Genomic DNA, 16,244 nt, shown 5'->3' with positions numbered 1-16,244 from the left:
AATGCGGCCCTAGTCGTTTGCTTTCCAGGCTTAACGATGTGACTGTGTTTCTAAAGTCACTTGAATGACTCCTTGTCCATGCGACTGGGAACTAAAAAATGAAATCTCATTTGTTTGAATATTTCGCTCAGTGACCGTAGGGTTCGGAAGTTGACTACAATCAATGAAAGTTTATTACAAACTTCAAAATCAATATTTTGAGTATACGATTTGTTTTGTTTATTTCATGGACATTGTAGTTATTTTTGTTGGTTAGCCTCCTAGATGAAGATATGGATCATTTTACTCTTTTTTTTAATCATTAATGACAATCTATAAGAAGAATAATTTCCAATGGTTTTCCCATGTAGTGGGTTTTTCCCTGGTCTTCGACCAATCCTAGTGTCTCTATGTGTGAATGCTTTTCTTCTATTGTTCCTTTATGTTCCGCTGCATTGATGATGATGATATTGTTCTTTATAAATAGTTGCATATGTTGTTGAATAATGATGTAAATATGACTAATGTTATGATGTTATAGGGTGAATGTAATGTGTTAATGAAGAAATGCAATTATCAAAGCAAAGAACAATATAGCCCTATGAAATATTAACACCACGCCTTGGGCGTGCATGGGCACCCATGGGGGAATTGTGTGCTAGGCATGGCAAGGCACTCGTGCGAAGATTTTGTGGGGTTAGCCCAACTTGGCATGGGGCGCCCGCATAACATAAGTAATCTTAGTCCATGACTACTTGTGACTTGAGAATGGGGCCAATGTTGAAATTTTTTCAATTTGTGCTTGTATGTATTGAAATTTGGCATGGTTATGGTAGATACATGCATTGAGAATATGGGAGGGTTTTATCGGTGGCTCCACTCCCTTATACGTTTTTGTCATGTCAGTGCCTAGGTTTTCATATAGACTGTGATTTTTCTTGGTGGCTATGCTCCCTTATATGTTTTTGGCATGTCATTTAATATGGTTTTTGCATAGACTGAGTTTTCTCAGTGGCTCCACTCCCTTATACATTTTGGCATGTCATTGCATATGGTTTTCGTATAGATTGTGAGTTTTATCGGTGGCTCCGCTCCCTTATACATTCGATTCTTTCTGTAAACCTGATGGTTTCTCAATGGCTCCACTCCCCACATTCAATTCCTGCAGCAAATCTCAAGGCTTATTGGTGGCTCCGCTCCCTACATTCGATTCTTACAGCAGATATGAGGGTTTCTTAGTGGCTCCTCTCCCTACATTCGATTTGTATTTCCCTTCAGGGTTTCTCTGTGGCTCCTCCCTACATTCACTTCTTGCAGACCTGAGGATTTCTTAGTATCTCCTCCCTACATTCCATTCAGTTTTTGCTTGAGTGTTTCTCAGTGGCTCCTCCATACATTCGATTCTTATAGACTAACTTGGGTGATTCTCAATGGCTCCTCCATACATTCGATTCTTGTAGACCAACCTGGGCGATTCTTGGTGGCTCCTCCCTACATTTGATTCGAAATTCCCTTCCCTATGCGAACTCCTTCAAGAATCCATAGTAGCTGGCAGATTCGGGCATTAGGGTTAAGCAATGGTAATTCCACATTCCCTCTTTAACACCTACGATTCTAGGGTTTTCAAAAAAAATTCAAAATCCTAAGGCTAGGCACAATTAATATCATCTATGCCCTAAAACAAAAACTTATTTTCTCAATGTATGCATTAAAAAGAGAGTAATAGCACGGTTATAAGTTAATTAATATGTTCATTCTTCTTGAGTCCTTTCTTTAGTCATGGGCTATGACTTATTCATCCATCTTTGAATATCTTATTTATTCATGGGTAGCCAGAGGTGGTGAACCGAGTAACCCGTCGGTGGTAACATTAGACCAATAAGTTCATACATGGTACCTTTCACCGGCATCATGACTATCCATGCCTTCAACCCTTTTTCTTGGACAAATTTCGTTACTTCTCCTTCTAAGGTCACGCCTATAAGGACATTTCACTTGATTCACATCTTTTATTTCATTCAAAACCATAGCTCTCGTAGTTAAGCTAGGAAGGTTACTAGTGCACCAACCATTGCAAGAACCTATTTCACAAGGGGATGGATGAAAGAATAATCAGGTGTTCAAATTGGTTAGATTTTACAGAGAGGAAGTGTTGGGCTAAGGGGATTGCACCTAGGTTCAAAGTTTATTGTGCACCAACAAAACCCTCAACCAATGGCCCTTTCGGCAATGACTTGCAAGTAGATCGCAGTCTCACCCGAAGCAGTTATGGGAGGTTGCAAAAACATGTTTCTGCAACCAAATGGATATGCGCGTTGTGGCGCTCGTGTGCTTACTTATGTCTTAGACCTATCTACAAATTCGCATGCATAAATAACTTCGCGCTGATGATTTACTTCACATATTTCGCATAATTCAGTGAAAAACATGCATAGCAATATGTATAAACACATATACATAAACTTTTTCCAAAACGTCCTCTTCTTTTATTAATATAGATCTTCAATGCATACAACTTCTTCGACCTGCAAACTTAGTAGTAGACTCATCAAGGCCTCCATGCACTCAGTTGTGGAGCCTCCTCCTGAAGCCAAAAATACATACTAAATACATAAGATATCAAATATTCATCTGTGACTTTTTTCCTCTACTACTATCCTCGACGAAGTATTACATCTCCTTATATAGATTTCATTACTACAAGACCATGGTCCACGTACCATGGATCTGACAAAACAATGAATTAACACCTAATACCCATTGCAAAATGAGGGGCTTTGATCCACCCCAAAGCCCCTAAACATCATGTAATAAATATAATTTCGCGGACTCCACACTTTATGCTCCTCAAAATGCAAAGCCTTTGACCAAAAATAGACCAAGTTGGGTTGCACCCAACAGACCCCCAACGCTCACATGTGATTTGTCCTAAGTCACTCAGCTACGACACCCTTGATCTTCGTTGAAATACCATTGTAGACTACGTTGTACTACTGGACTATTTCTGCTACTTGTTTCTCCTCTTGGTGCACCTCCTCCAACAATGCCTCTATAGTTGGACCAACAGTCTTCTATAGTATTTCTTTCTCCCTTTCCTTTAACTACTTGAGCCTTCCATCCACTACTTGCAAAAGTTGGAGGGCCTCATCCTGCCACGACTAAGTCCTTGCTTGCAAGATCTGCTCCTTCCTCCAAAGATCTTCTATCTGTTTCTAGAGGTTCTTTCCTTCAGTAATACTGGCAAGCCTCTACGAGACTAGTAGGGTCTTCATAGTTTCTAAGATCTCTTCCCACTGCTTCTGCGTCCCTATATCTCCTCCTCAATCTTCTGAATGCTTGGATCCTACAGCAGTGAGGTCCAAATTTGCATAGTGTCATCTAGTAATTTTCCACATTCTACCACTGTGTCGGAGATGCCTTTCAAAATTGATTTTAAGTCCCTCTCCCTCTGCTCCCATACTTATGGTGACATGGATGGATGCAATCTTATTTTCAACTCCAAAATTTGAAATTCATAGTCAAATTTCATCTTCGTGATCATATTCTTTGATTATTTTATTGTGAGGGTGGGCTTTGAAACCTTCTCTGCTGGTGTCTCCTCTTCACGTCCATAACTGTGTTACAAGTTTCTGCAATGGATTTTTCCAATCTTTTCTATTGTTTCCATACCTTATCTCTTTGCTTAACCAATGGCTCTAGCTCCTTTTTCAACGAAGCTTTCTCCTTTTCGACCTGACTGGTCCATAGTGAAGTTCGTTGTTCCCGCTCTTGCAGCTCAGTTGTTATACTCTGGTGGAATTCATGCAGTACCTGAATCAGCAACGTGGTAATGTTCATGTTGACACTGCTCTAGACTTTAGCTTGTTCCTTGTCCTCTGGTACTTGGAACTGTAGTGCTCCATCTAGCACCCTCAAAATCATAATGCCGAATGTTGTCTCTATTTTTCGTTCTTCCTACAGTGGTTGAATTTCCTGCTCTAGTGGTCTCGTTGTTTATGGTAATGCCTTCAACTTTGCGATGACCTACTGAACCTCAACTAAGATCAATCTATAATGATCATCAATTATTTCTCAAGTTTCTATTGTTACCTCCTGGATCTTTTCCCCAATCTCGTCGATGTCCCCATCAATGAGGACAAGTGGTATAACACCCCTAGATTTGTCTGCCTTCTTCCTTTTCCTCATGCCTGGCATGGTTGTTGTAGATACCCTATTTTTAATGTTTTATGGTGACTCCTATTATACTCCTTCATCATTGAGGGGTTCCTGAGTACCATGTTCCTGTTCTGGCTCTGTCTCTTACGTGCCTTGTTATTTTTCTATATCCTTTCCACTCAGATCTACATCTTGTAGAGTATCCTTCTCTATTCCAACATCTTCGTTGGGTGGAGTCATCCACTCTATTGACCAATGTTGTACTATTGCGAGTAAGTCATCCTCGGTCACTAAATATGGCAATGGGTGCCATGTCCTTGTCGGGTCCTTCCTTTCCTTCACATAGACTCGATGGAAGTCTGCTTTAAAGTCTGCGATGTTGCAGTATTGCCTATACAGACTGGGTGATAGCCTTGGGTGTTGATTCACCACCATGTGTAAATCCATCGATAGTATTATGAATAAAATCATATTTTCCATCGCACATGATGACTCCTTAGTATACCAAAGGGAGGCATACTTTGTTGCTTCAAAAACATCTGGTTCGATAGGAGGAAGCTATGAGTCCTCTGGCTCCTTCCATACAATTAGCGCGATGATGATGATTAACCATGCATAATGAAACATCTTCCCTTCCTACTGTGCCTCCTTGCAGTCTTCCAAAAACACTTTACTCAAATAGACGACCTAGTTAAACTGGACCCCGACATTGCACTTCTCAGTAAAAGAAACCATAGTTGAAGGGACGTCATTTGCTTTGCACTTCTACATGGTCTTCCTTGCTAAGATGTGTGTGGCGAACCACACCCCTTGGTCACTGATAGAGCTAATATCGTATTCGTGTGACTTCTTGATAATTTTGAACTTATCCTTCATCCTTTGTGCCATCACCTTGTCTTAATTCTTTCCCACAAACTCTTCAGCAGGGTCTTTTCCTTGGTGAGGTAATCCTGTAATCCTTATGAACAACATTTCGTCGATCGAGATCCTCTCTCCCCATCCAGAGGCATCCATCATGTACTAATGCGAGAAGTTGTCACACACAAGTTGTATTGGATGTGCTTCTACTGAAGTGTGGCATAAGTATCATATTTAACAAGCTTTTCTTTGCAACCCTACAACACACCAGTGTAGCTCCAACCTTGTAATTCCACTTTTTGGGTAATATACATGCTGCAGTATCTGCTCGAATCAAACTATAGGTATTTTCTTCAATCATTGAAATCCTGGTCCTCCATCATCAACTGTGGGATATTCCCCAAAATTCTTCCATCAAACGACACTTCCTCCAGTGGAAATGGAGTGAATGTGCCAAAATTTGTATCTTTTGGGTCCTTGATTGGCTTGGCACTCGGTTTTATCGGTGGCATATAAGGTGGAAGAACAGAGGGAATTTATGCTCCCTCTATCTCCATTCGATGCACCTCGGCCTCTTCCTCACTGTCATGAATCTCCTGCGGTTCCTTTTGCTAGATTGGTTTCTTTCCCTTTTGTGTAGGTTTCTTCCCCTTGTCCTCCTTATTCTTTGTTCGCACTTCCTTCTATGTCTTCTTCCTCGAAGATGTCCTCAGTTCTATCCCAGAGGCCTCAACTGGCCTCTTTTCCTATTTCTTTTGTGGTTGTGCTTCTATGGGTACCTTATTTCACAGTGACCTCAAGCACCTTAGGGACATGGGTACATTCACTGTTGTGGTTTGACCACCCTAGGCTTCCATGACTCCTACTAGCCCTTTCTTTGCAAATTCTCTAGCAAGTTCTTCAAAACTTCTCTCAGACATACAATAGCTTACTTCTCTCACACTTAGTTGCAAGTTCTCAAACTGAATTCTCCAAACAACAAAGTGTAAAATGTGGCGTGAGATATGGTTTTTATAATGAATTTGAATTTCCAGCCCCATGATTGGCTAATATCTTGCTCATTTAATGCAGGTATGGTGCTAGATTCGGCCACTTATGATCCATAAATGCGTTTCTCCAGTGCCCTTTAAGGGAAACTTCCTTTTAACGGTAGTTTTTTTCTTCGAAAGGTCATATTTTCAGCCAACTTTTGTGGCACAGCCATCCTTTCTTTGTCGCAACTCCTTCGGACTTCGTCATATTCCTGAGTATCAGACAGTAATCTCCCTTCAGTAAATTCCCTTTTTGAAGAGTATTTTATAGTCACATGCCCACTTTCAGCTGCAGGTGGCACTCATAACTTCTTCCCTTCATTTTTCAGTGCGAATTTCTAGGGACAGAATCATCCTTGTATACTTTCAATTTGCTACCATTCACTCGTCCTAGAATCAGCTGACCATTTAACTTTGCAAGCTAAACTACACCACTATTAGAGATGTCCTTAATGATATATGGCCTTAACCAATGTGTTTTAAATTTTCCTAGGAACTTTACAAATTTGTTGTCATATAATAGTACAAGATCCCCTTCCTTGAATGTCTTCTTCTTGATGTGCCTATCATGCTAGACTTTCTCCCTTGTTTTCTGCACTTGCTGATGGAACCCTACTATGAACCTGTCTTCTTCTAGAACTAGTAATTGCGACATCCTTTCCTTTATAATGTCAAGTTCTTCCATATCTGTGAGCGTTGCAATCCTCAAAATTTCCACAATGTACAATTTCCCTGTCAATTTCTTGCATGTTGTCTTGTATGCCCATAAAACCGCTAGATCTCATATCCCAATCATCTCTATTCACATTGCATACCTTTTTCAATGCACTCTCTACAATCTTATTCAAATCTTCCACTGTTCCATTTTCCTTAGGATGATAAGGAGTGCTCTTTTGATGGTAAACCTGAAATTCCTAAGTTTATATTCCAATGGTCTTATTTAAGAAGTGTGTCCCTTGGTCACTCATCAAAATCTTTGGGCAGCCAAATTTGGACAATATATATTCAAATATGAACTTCACAGTGGTTTTTGTGCTACAATCCTTCACTGGCTGTGCTTCGGCCCATCTTGTCAAATAATCAATTCCAGTGATTATATACCTCGTGCTAGTCCTTTTCCCTAGTGGACTGATAGTTCCAACAAAGTCAATAGCCCATTTGTCAAAAGCCTACAAAGTTACCTGTGGTACTAGTGGCATCTCATCTCTCTTACATGGCTTCCCTGTTCTTTGACATACATCACATGCTTGGCAGAATTCTTTTGCATACTTATGTACAGTGGGCCACCATAACCCAACTCTCAATATTTTCTATGTCATGGCCTTTACTGCATAATGTCCACCTGTGACTCCTCCATGAGCTTCTGTCAAAATACTCTATCTTTCATGTTTAAGGATGTACCTGTGTAGTATTTCATCTCGCCCCATTTTGTACAAGTGTCCAACAATCATTGGGAAATCAACTGCTATGATTACCAACTCCTTTTTTTGCTTCATAGTGTACTTTTTGGCTGTCATTCTTGTAGCCAGAAACTGAATAATATCCATGAAGTGATCATATATGACTCTGGTTGTGAATGATTGTGAATCAGGTAGGTTATCTTCAATACTTGTGGGTTCTTCTCTTCTCTATATCCTTGATAGATTATCAAGACTGACATTCAATCTTCCTGGATTCACTACAACCTCGAAGTCATACTCCTGGAACAATAACAACCATCAACATATTTTTCCTCCTAAAATAGGCTTAGTCACCAAATATTTCAGTGTGGAGTGATCGATGAACATCTTGAAATGTGCTCCCAACAAATAGTGCCTAAACTTCTATAATGAATATACCATAGATAACCCTTCTCTTTCTATTGTGTTAGAGTTATTTTCTGCCTTGGAGAGTTTTCTGCTTGCAAATGCTATGAGGTGATCAATTTATCGTACCCCTGGTTGCACTAGTACTATACCCAACGCTATGAAAGATGCATCAACATGCACATGAAACTCCTTATTACAGTCCAGAAAAACGAAAATAGACGCAGTCACCATCTTCTCTTTCAATACATCCAAAATTTTCTGACACTCTTCGCTCCACTAAAAAGTCACATCTTTCTTCAGCAATTTCTCCATCAACACAGTTATCTGCGGATACCCCTTTGTAAACTGTCTGTAATAGCTAGTGTGTCCCAGTGTCATGCACAGTTGTATTACTATTTTCAATGCTGACAAGTTCACAATAACTGCGATCTTCGCGAGATCCACCATTAATCCTTTCTTACAAACTACATGTGCGAACAATAGACCAAATGGTGCACAGAAGATACACTTTTTCAAGTTCAATGATATCTAGTATTGTCTACATGTATCCAACATCAACCTCAGGCTCTCCACATGCTTCTTCAACATCCCAAAGACTGTCCAATTGCTGAAGTAAACTTCCAAAAATTTGTGTACATATTCTTTGAAGGTTGCAACTACAATGCTAGAAAATATGATAGGAGCATTCTTCAAACAAAGTGGCATCACTGTGTATTGGTAAGAGCCCCATTTTGTAGCAAAGGGGTTACTTACTTCTTCTTCACTCTTAGACCCACCTAACAAGGGACTATATTCAGTCTCAATAAAGTCATTTGGTTCGTGCTCTACTCTATATTGCTTCCCACTTCATGTAAATCATGGTTCATACTTATTCCCTCTTCTTCCAAACATTAATCTGACTACATTCATAGTATGCCCTTTTCACATAAAATCATTTTAATCCACAGCTTCAAAGAGTTCAGGTACTTACCTCATGAAGCCTTGAAAAATATCCGCTCAACTTCGTTGTAAGATACAGTTGTGTCTATTGTGAATTCAGTGATAAATCCTCCAAAAATGTTATCAATCTAGAAATCAACAGCTATTGAGATCATGTTATTGACGTACTTGATTCATTGTATCAATACAAGATTCAACTCCTTAGGTTTGTCTCCCTTAAAATAAGTCTTATGCTCAGTTAACTTTGATACCCACTCATACAGTTCAATGTGAAACGAACCAAAGAAGATTTCATACTGCTCTTCGAAGTTATACTTCTACAACCAGCTTTCGGTTGACAATCGTAGATTCTATATTCATGAACTGCAAATTCTCGCTCTTTTTTTCAACCCACTCCTAGATTTCCTTCTTCGACAGATGCTGAAACATATCCCTCAAACAGATTCTAGTCCCAACAACAAAACCATTTGTTGGTCTAAGGGGTTTGGACCGAGGTTCAAAGTGTACTGCACACCAACAAAATCCTCAACCACTGGCCTTTTCGGCAATGACCTGCAAGAAGATAGAAGTCTCACTCGAAGCGGTTATGGGAGGTTGCAGAAACAGGTTTCTGTAGCCAGAGGGATATGCGAACTATGGCTCCCGTGTGTTTACTTATTTCTTAAACCTATTTACAACTTTGCATGCTTAAATAAATTCACGTTGGTGATTTACTTCACATATTTGCACTTACTGCATAAAAATATCATAAAATAGTATAACATGTATTCTTTCACATAATTCAATAAAAAGCATGTATAAACACAAATAATAAACATAGACACATAAAATTTTGCCGGAACTTCTTCTTCTTTTATTAAGATAGATCTTCAATACATACAACTTCCTCGACCTGCGCACCCAGTTGCAAGTGATCTGCACACTCAAATACAGACTCTTCAAGGCCTCCATGCATTCAGCTATGGAGTGACCTCCTAAAGCCCAAAATATAGACTAAAGACAAAATATATCAATGATTCATCTATGACGTTTTTCCTCTATTACTATCCTCAATGAAGTATTACATCTCCTTATATATATTTCATTAGTATAAGACCATGGTCCACATACCATGGATTTGACAAAACAATGAATTAACACCCAATACCCATTACAAAATGAGAGGCTTTGACTTGCCCCAAAGCCCCTAAACATTGCATGGTAAATATAACTTTGCGGACTCCGCGCGCTTTGCTCCTCAAAATTTGTATCCTTTGACCAAACTGGACCAAGTTGGGTTGCGCCCAACAGGAAGAATCACTTGAAGAGGTTTGACTTCAAAGAATCTAGCCCTGAAAGGCCTAATTCTAAGATGTTGACAAGAGTAGAGATTCTTTGCTTGATTCATATTTTCTGTCTCTGATACTTAAGGGACCTACACCTCTCTAGTTCACTCCCTATGGTCATTTCACCTTTGAGAAGGATGAGCTCTTGCCCCCCCTTCAGGAAATTTTCTACTCGAATTTTTATGCAACTATCTCACAAAATAGAAGAAAAGATAGATAAAGAAAAATGTGTCCTCAATGTTTGAGTAGTTCTGAATACTTCTGTATAAAATTCTCATCCTCCCATGTGGAATCTTCAATGGGTAAGTTCTTCCACTTAATGAGATACTCTGAAATTAATCGATTTTGTAGTTGTTGGGTTCTTGTTTCTGTGACTACTTCGGGCTCAAATATGATTTTCCTTCTTCATCAAGTTCTTCCAACATTGTTTGAACTGGGAGCTTGTCATTGATAACCTTCTTTAAGCATGAAACATGGAAAACTAGGTGTACTTGGGAAGATGCAGGAAACTCCAATTTCTATGCCATAGTACCAATATTTTGCAACACCTTGTAAGGACAATAGAACTTGGGTGATACTTTATTATCCCTCTTAGTTTGTTTGAGGGACATTTGTTTGTATGGTTGTAGTCGTAAAAATACCCAATCGCCTACATCAAAACTTATTTCACTGTGATGTTGATATTCTTGTTGTTTCATTCAATTCTGCACCAAAGTGATGTTATCCTTTAAGAGTTAGAGAACTTGTTGTTGATGCTCAATGTGATCTTCCACTACTTGAACATTAAAATTTTCTCTTAAAGATGATGTGATGGATGGTGGATGATATCCATAAAGTGCCCTAAATGGGGTCATTTTTGCTACAGTATGGAAGGAAGTGTTATACCAACATTCAACTAGAGGTAACCACTTGACCCGTTGTGTTTATTTATCATATACAAAGCAACGAAGATATCCTTCCAAACATTTGTTCACAATCTCAATTTTCCCATCAGATTGAGGATGATCATATGAGCTATGAGATAATTGAGTACCAAGACAAGAAAATAATTTCGTCCAAAAATTTCTAGTGAAAATGGAATCTCTATCACTTACAATAATCTTTGGGTTTTTGTGTAGCTTTTGAATTGTTTCCATAAATTTAGTAACAACTATATTGGATTTAAAAGGATGAGATAATGCACAAAAGTGTGCATACTTGGTAAGCCTATCAATTACCACCATGATGACACTCTTTCCTTCAGACTTGGGTAAACCTATGATAAAATCCATTGAAACCTCCTCCCAACACTGAATTGGAATGGATAAAGGTTGAAACAAACTCGGAGTCTTAATTGTCTCAACCATATTTTGTTGGAAAACCAGACATTCTGCCACAAAATTCTAAATATCATATTTAATTCCATCCCAAAAAAATCCTTCTTGACCCTATGGTAATTTTTTAAAAATCTTGAGTGCCCTCCCAAGGGGGAGGTGTGCAATTCCAAAAGAATCTTTTGCTTAAGTTGGGAATTCTTACAAATATATAAGTGATCTTTGTACCATAATGAATCATTTTTCTAGATAAATGTATTATATGTACCAGGATCTTACTGCAACTTTTGAATGAGTGTCAGCACCTCTTCACCATTCTTCCATTCATCCATTTCTTTAGTTATCTAATCAAGTTGGATAATATAAATGGCACAAATCAATGCTTCCACATCCTCATCCTTTCTTGAGAGTGCATCTACCACAAAATTTTGCTTCCCTTTTTTGTAGATGATTTCAAAGTCATAACTCAACATCTTTGTGACCCATTTTTGCTACCCTTTTGAAGATAATCTTTGTTCCAAAAGGTATTTAAGACTATCATGATCTATTTTTATCTTGAAGTGTCTTCCCATTAGGTAAGGTCACCATTTCTTTAGTTCATGTAGTATTGCCAACATTTCCTTCTCATAAATAGGTTTCTGTAAATACTTTCCTTTGATTGGATGACTTTCAAAATTAATGAGTCTTCCTTCTTGCATTAAAACAACACCAGTTCCATTTCCAGAGGCATCACATTCTACAATAAAGGTTTTTGTGAATTCTAGCATAGTTAAGACTAGTGCTTGGCACCTTGCCTCTTTAAGATATTCAAAGGCCTTAGCTACTTCTGGAGTGCAAGAAAATGCATCTTTCTTCAGTAACGTTGTTAGAGGATATGTTATTTTACCATAATTCTTAACAAACTTATGATAATGCCCTATCAACCCGAGAAATCCTTGAAGATGCTTTATGGTTGTGGAGATTTTCCATTCCTTAATGGATTTAATTTTTTTAAGGTCTACCTTAACACCCTCATGAGATACAATATGACCCAAATATTCCACCTCTTGTACTCCAAAGAAACATTTGGAGGTTTTTTCATATAATTTTTTCTCCTCCAATAGTTTGAGCACCCTGTCAATATGCTGAACATGATCCTTCCAAGACTTGTTGTAGATTAGCAGATCATGAAAAAATAATAACACAAATTTTCTAAGGAAGGGTTTGAAAATGGAATTCATCAAGCCTTGAAAGGTGGAAGGTGCATTAGTAAGTCCAAAATGAATCACCAAAAGTTCATAATGACCCTCATGAGTTCTGAATGTTTTTTTAGAATGTCTTCAGTCTTCATTCTAATTTGATGATATCTCGAATGTAGATAAAACTTGGTGAAGTAAATTGCTTCATGTAATTCATCCAAAAATTCATCAATGAAAAGAATGTGAAATTTATATTTAATAGTGATCTTGTTGAGTTCCCTATAATTCAGACACATACACCATGATCCATCCTTCTTCTGCACCAATATTGTTAGAGCATAGAAATAAATTTGACTAGGTTGAATTATATCAACCTCTAGCATTTCTGCAACCATATGTTCAACTTCACTCTTTTGGGCATGGGGATATTTGTAACGTCTGATGTTGGGAGGAACAATTACTAGAATCAAACGAATAGCATGTTCATTATCACGAATAGGTGGGAGGCCTTTGGGAGTCTCAAATACCTTGGAATGATTGTCCAATACTTTTTGGAGATCTGGAGAAATAGATGATTTCGATGTTTGAACCTATAATTGTGCAATTACACCCTGTTGTTATTTCTTAAGAAGATTTTTCATGCCATTAGAGCTGATTATGTTTCTTGGTTTCCCTGTGATACCCCTTAATTCAACATCCTTTCCTTCCCAAAAATTTTATGAAAATTAAAAGTTGTCATCCTCAAATATTGTAACCATTGGCCTCCTAGTACAACATCAACACCACCCATTGGAGTTGAAAGAATTGGATTAGTCAATACACATTATCCCATGGTTATATTGATATTATGGTACTTTCCAAAGTAGTTTATATTTCCTCCATTTTCAACCATCACTTCACACTCTAGTGCTAGATATAGGAAGCAACTCAATTCCTTGGCTATCTTACAATGAATAAAAGTATGGGCACTACCTAAATCAATCAACACTATTACCTTTTTTTTCTTGATATATCCTTCTATCATGAGAGTTTGAGGAGTGGCAATTCCTATTAATGCATTACAGGATATGGTTGAATTCATTTCTTCTTTCTCTGGGGTTGGTTCCTAGTGTATATCCTCCTCTTTTGAAGTTTATTGTTCCTTTTCTTCCTCCTCTTCATAATCTATGTAGAATAATTTCTTCTCAACAAACTTATGACCTTTAGTTTATTTTCTATCGAAACTATAAAAAATCCATTTTTGTCTTTTTTCCTCCAATTTTTGTGGCGTCAACCTTGTAGGTTGTGGAAATATAGGAGCAACAAAACTTCCATATTTATAGTTGTGAGTGGTATAATTCTTTGTTGCCATAATTTTGCTATCAACTCTTCTTGCCACCTTGAATGCCTTCTCCAGTGAATCATGTTCTCAAAGGAAAACCTTATTTTGGATGTTATCCTTTAAAGCCTATGAAGACATAAATCCTATGCTCCTCTGGAATATCAGTTACCCTAATATTCAATTTTTGGAAGTCCTTGATATGCTCCACCATCGAACCCTTTTGTTTGAGATTTATCAATTGGCTAAAGAAGGTGTTTCTCTTTGTATCCTCATAATGTGTTATCATTTCCTACATAAATATTGAACAAGTGACAAGTGGTTTATGATAACAAAGCCATTGATACCATACAAACTGATTGGGTTCTAAATAAAAAGATGCAATGTGTACCTTTTGTGTGCATTGCACATCATGGAGATCAAAATATTGTTCCATATGTAGTATCTGTGTTATAAGATCCTTGCCACCAAAATTACTCATATATATATTTTGAATGTGGTGGGTCTTATACCCAATGTTGGAGTCTTTGAAATCATGTTTCATATTATTTTTGTCCTCATCCTGATGTTCATGGAGTACCTTGTCCCCACTATGAAGCATTTCTTGTAACGACTTTTTCAAACCTTCCACGTCTTTGTTTAAAAAATTCTTCAAATATTCCATGTTGCCTTTCATTTTTGCTTCTATACCATCCATATTAGCTTCCAGTTAATTTTTGGTTACTTTTTGCGAGAGCAAAATTTGTTGCATTTAGTCTCATAAATTTGATATATCTTGTTGCATTTCTTCCTCTTCTTCATTCGTCATAGAAGATATTTTTGGTTGCTTACTAGGTGTGTCCATTTTTTTATTTAGAGGTATTTTGGAACAAAATAATTATGATTCTATACTTCACTTTGCCATTTGAATCATTTCAAACTGATTTCTCAAACAAAATTTATGCAAAATTAAAAAAAAAAATACACACCTTTTTCTTTCTTTTTTGGAGCTCTATATTGAAACTGTTGTATCTCTACAATTTCCAATCTAAAAGGTATGAAATTAAAACTATGGTATCCCTATGATTATTCTTTCTAATGCCATAAGTCGGACAAAAATATGATTCTTCAAGATAATTTTATACCCAATCTCCCACAATGAATTGATTATAGACTAGTTCAATAGAGCGAACTTGTATGAAGTGCCATGTGTCACTGTTTCAACCTTCAGGCATAAAAATGATACACAAAAAAACTAAATTCCATGCAATTTCAGTCACTTTTTGTGAAATTCAAATATGATGCTAATATCAAAAGTTATGACGATTTACAAAGGTCACATGTTTGAGACTGAAGTCTACAGCATGAAAAACCCTAACTTCTTCGGACCATATCTTAGAAAATATAGCAAAAAAAGATCTGAAATTTTTATAGGAAGTTAATAAATATTTCTACTATAGGTGGTCATAACTGTAGCTTTTGAACCTTCTAAAAAAAATTATAGCGAAAATTCCAAGATGGCGTGTTTGCAGTAGTGAAACCCTAGAATCCAAAGCTCTGATACCAAGTGTTATGCAACCAAATCACAAAATAGAAAAAAAGATAGATCAATGACTTGAGAAATATCCCCTTCGAGGGGGAAACCTCCTTTACATCACATAAATGAACAATTCTTGGATGATACAAATGATAATACCTCCTTGGTATACATAGGAGTTTAAGGGGTCATAATATAATCAGAGCCTACATAACAATAATAATGTAAGGGCACAATAAAAACAATAGTAGGATTTTATGGGGCATAACAATAACAAAATGGGGGATACATGGGCAAAAAATAACAATAGGGGGCTAAACTAACAACAACAATAAGGGGGATACACTAGTATTATATTGACCTAACAGGCATGACATACATGAATGACCAGCTGTTGAGACCAATAAGTTCTTATGTGGATCCAGGTGTCCAAATGGCAAGCAGCCCTTATGAATAATGGGATTAGGCATGTGGAGGGAGTTTGACAATACATGGATCCATCTCAACATATCTACTCCATGCACCATATTGCCTCAGTTTGCGAGGACCACCTTGTGTTTTCTCCAGACTTCTTAAACTGTCGTGACCTTCACTCCATGTCGTGTCATTCTTTCTCTAAATGTTTTCCCTTCTGCCTAACATGACCTTTCCGAGCCTTGCTGCTATGCCCAGAAACTCCTGTACTCCAACCATGAGTTTGGAACGAGGGCATGTATGTTGTCTTGGACGTGGACGAGGTAGCAGAGACCCCCCACCACCCTGGATGGCCACTCGATTGCTACCATGTTCGACCATGCTATTCTAGAGAGTATCTATAGGAAAGT

The sequence above is a fragment of the Pinus tabuliformis genome, chromosome 5_2 (genome assembly GCF_031772625.1).
Source record: "Pinus tabuliformis cultivar Carrire ecotype Pingquan chromosome 5_2, CPIR1, whole genome shotgun sequence".
In the NCBI taxonomy this organism is placed as follows: Eukaryota; Viridiplantae; Streptophyta; class Pinopsida; order Pinales; family Pinaceae; genus Pinus; species Pinus tabuliformis.
Note: the sequence above shows the minus strand (reverse complement) of the source record.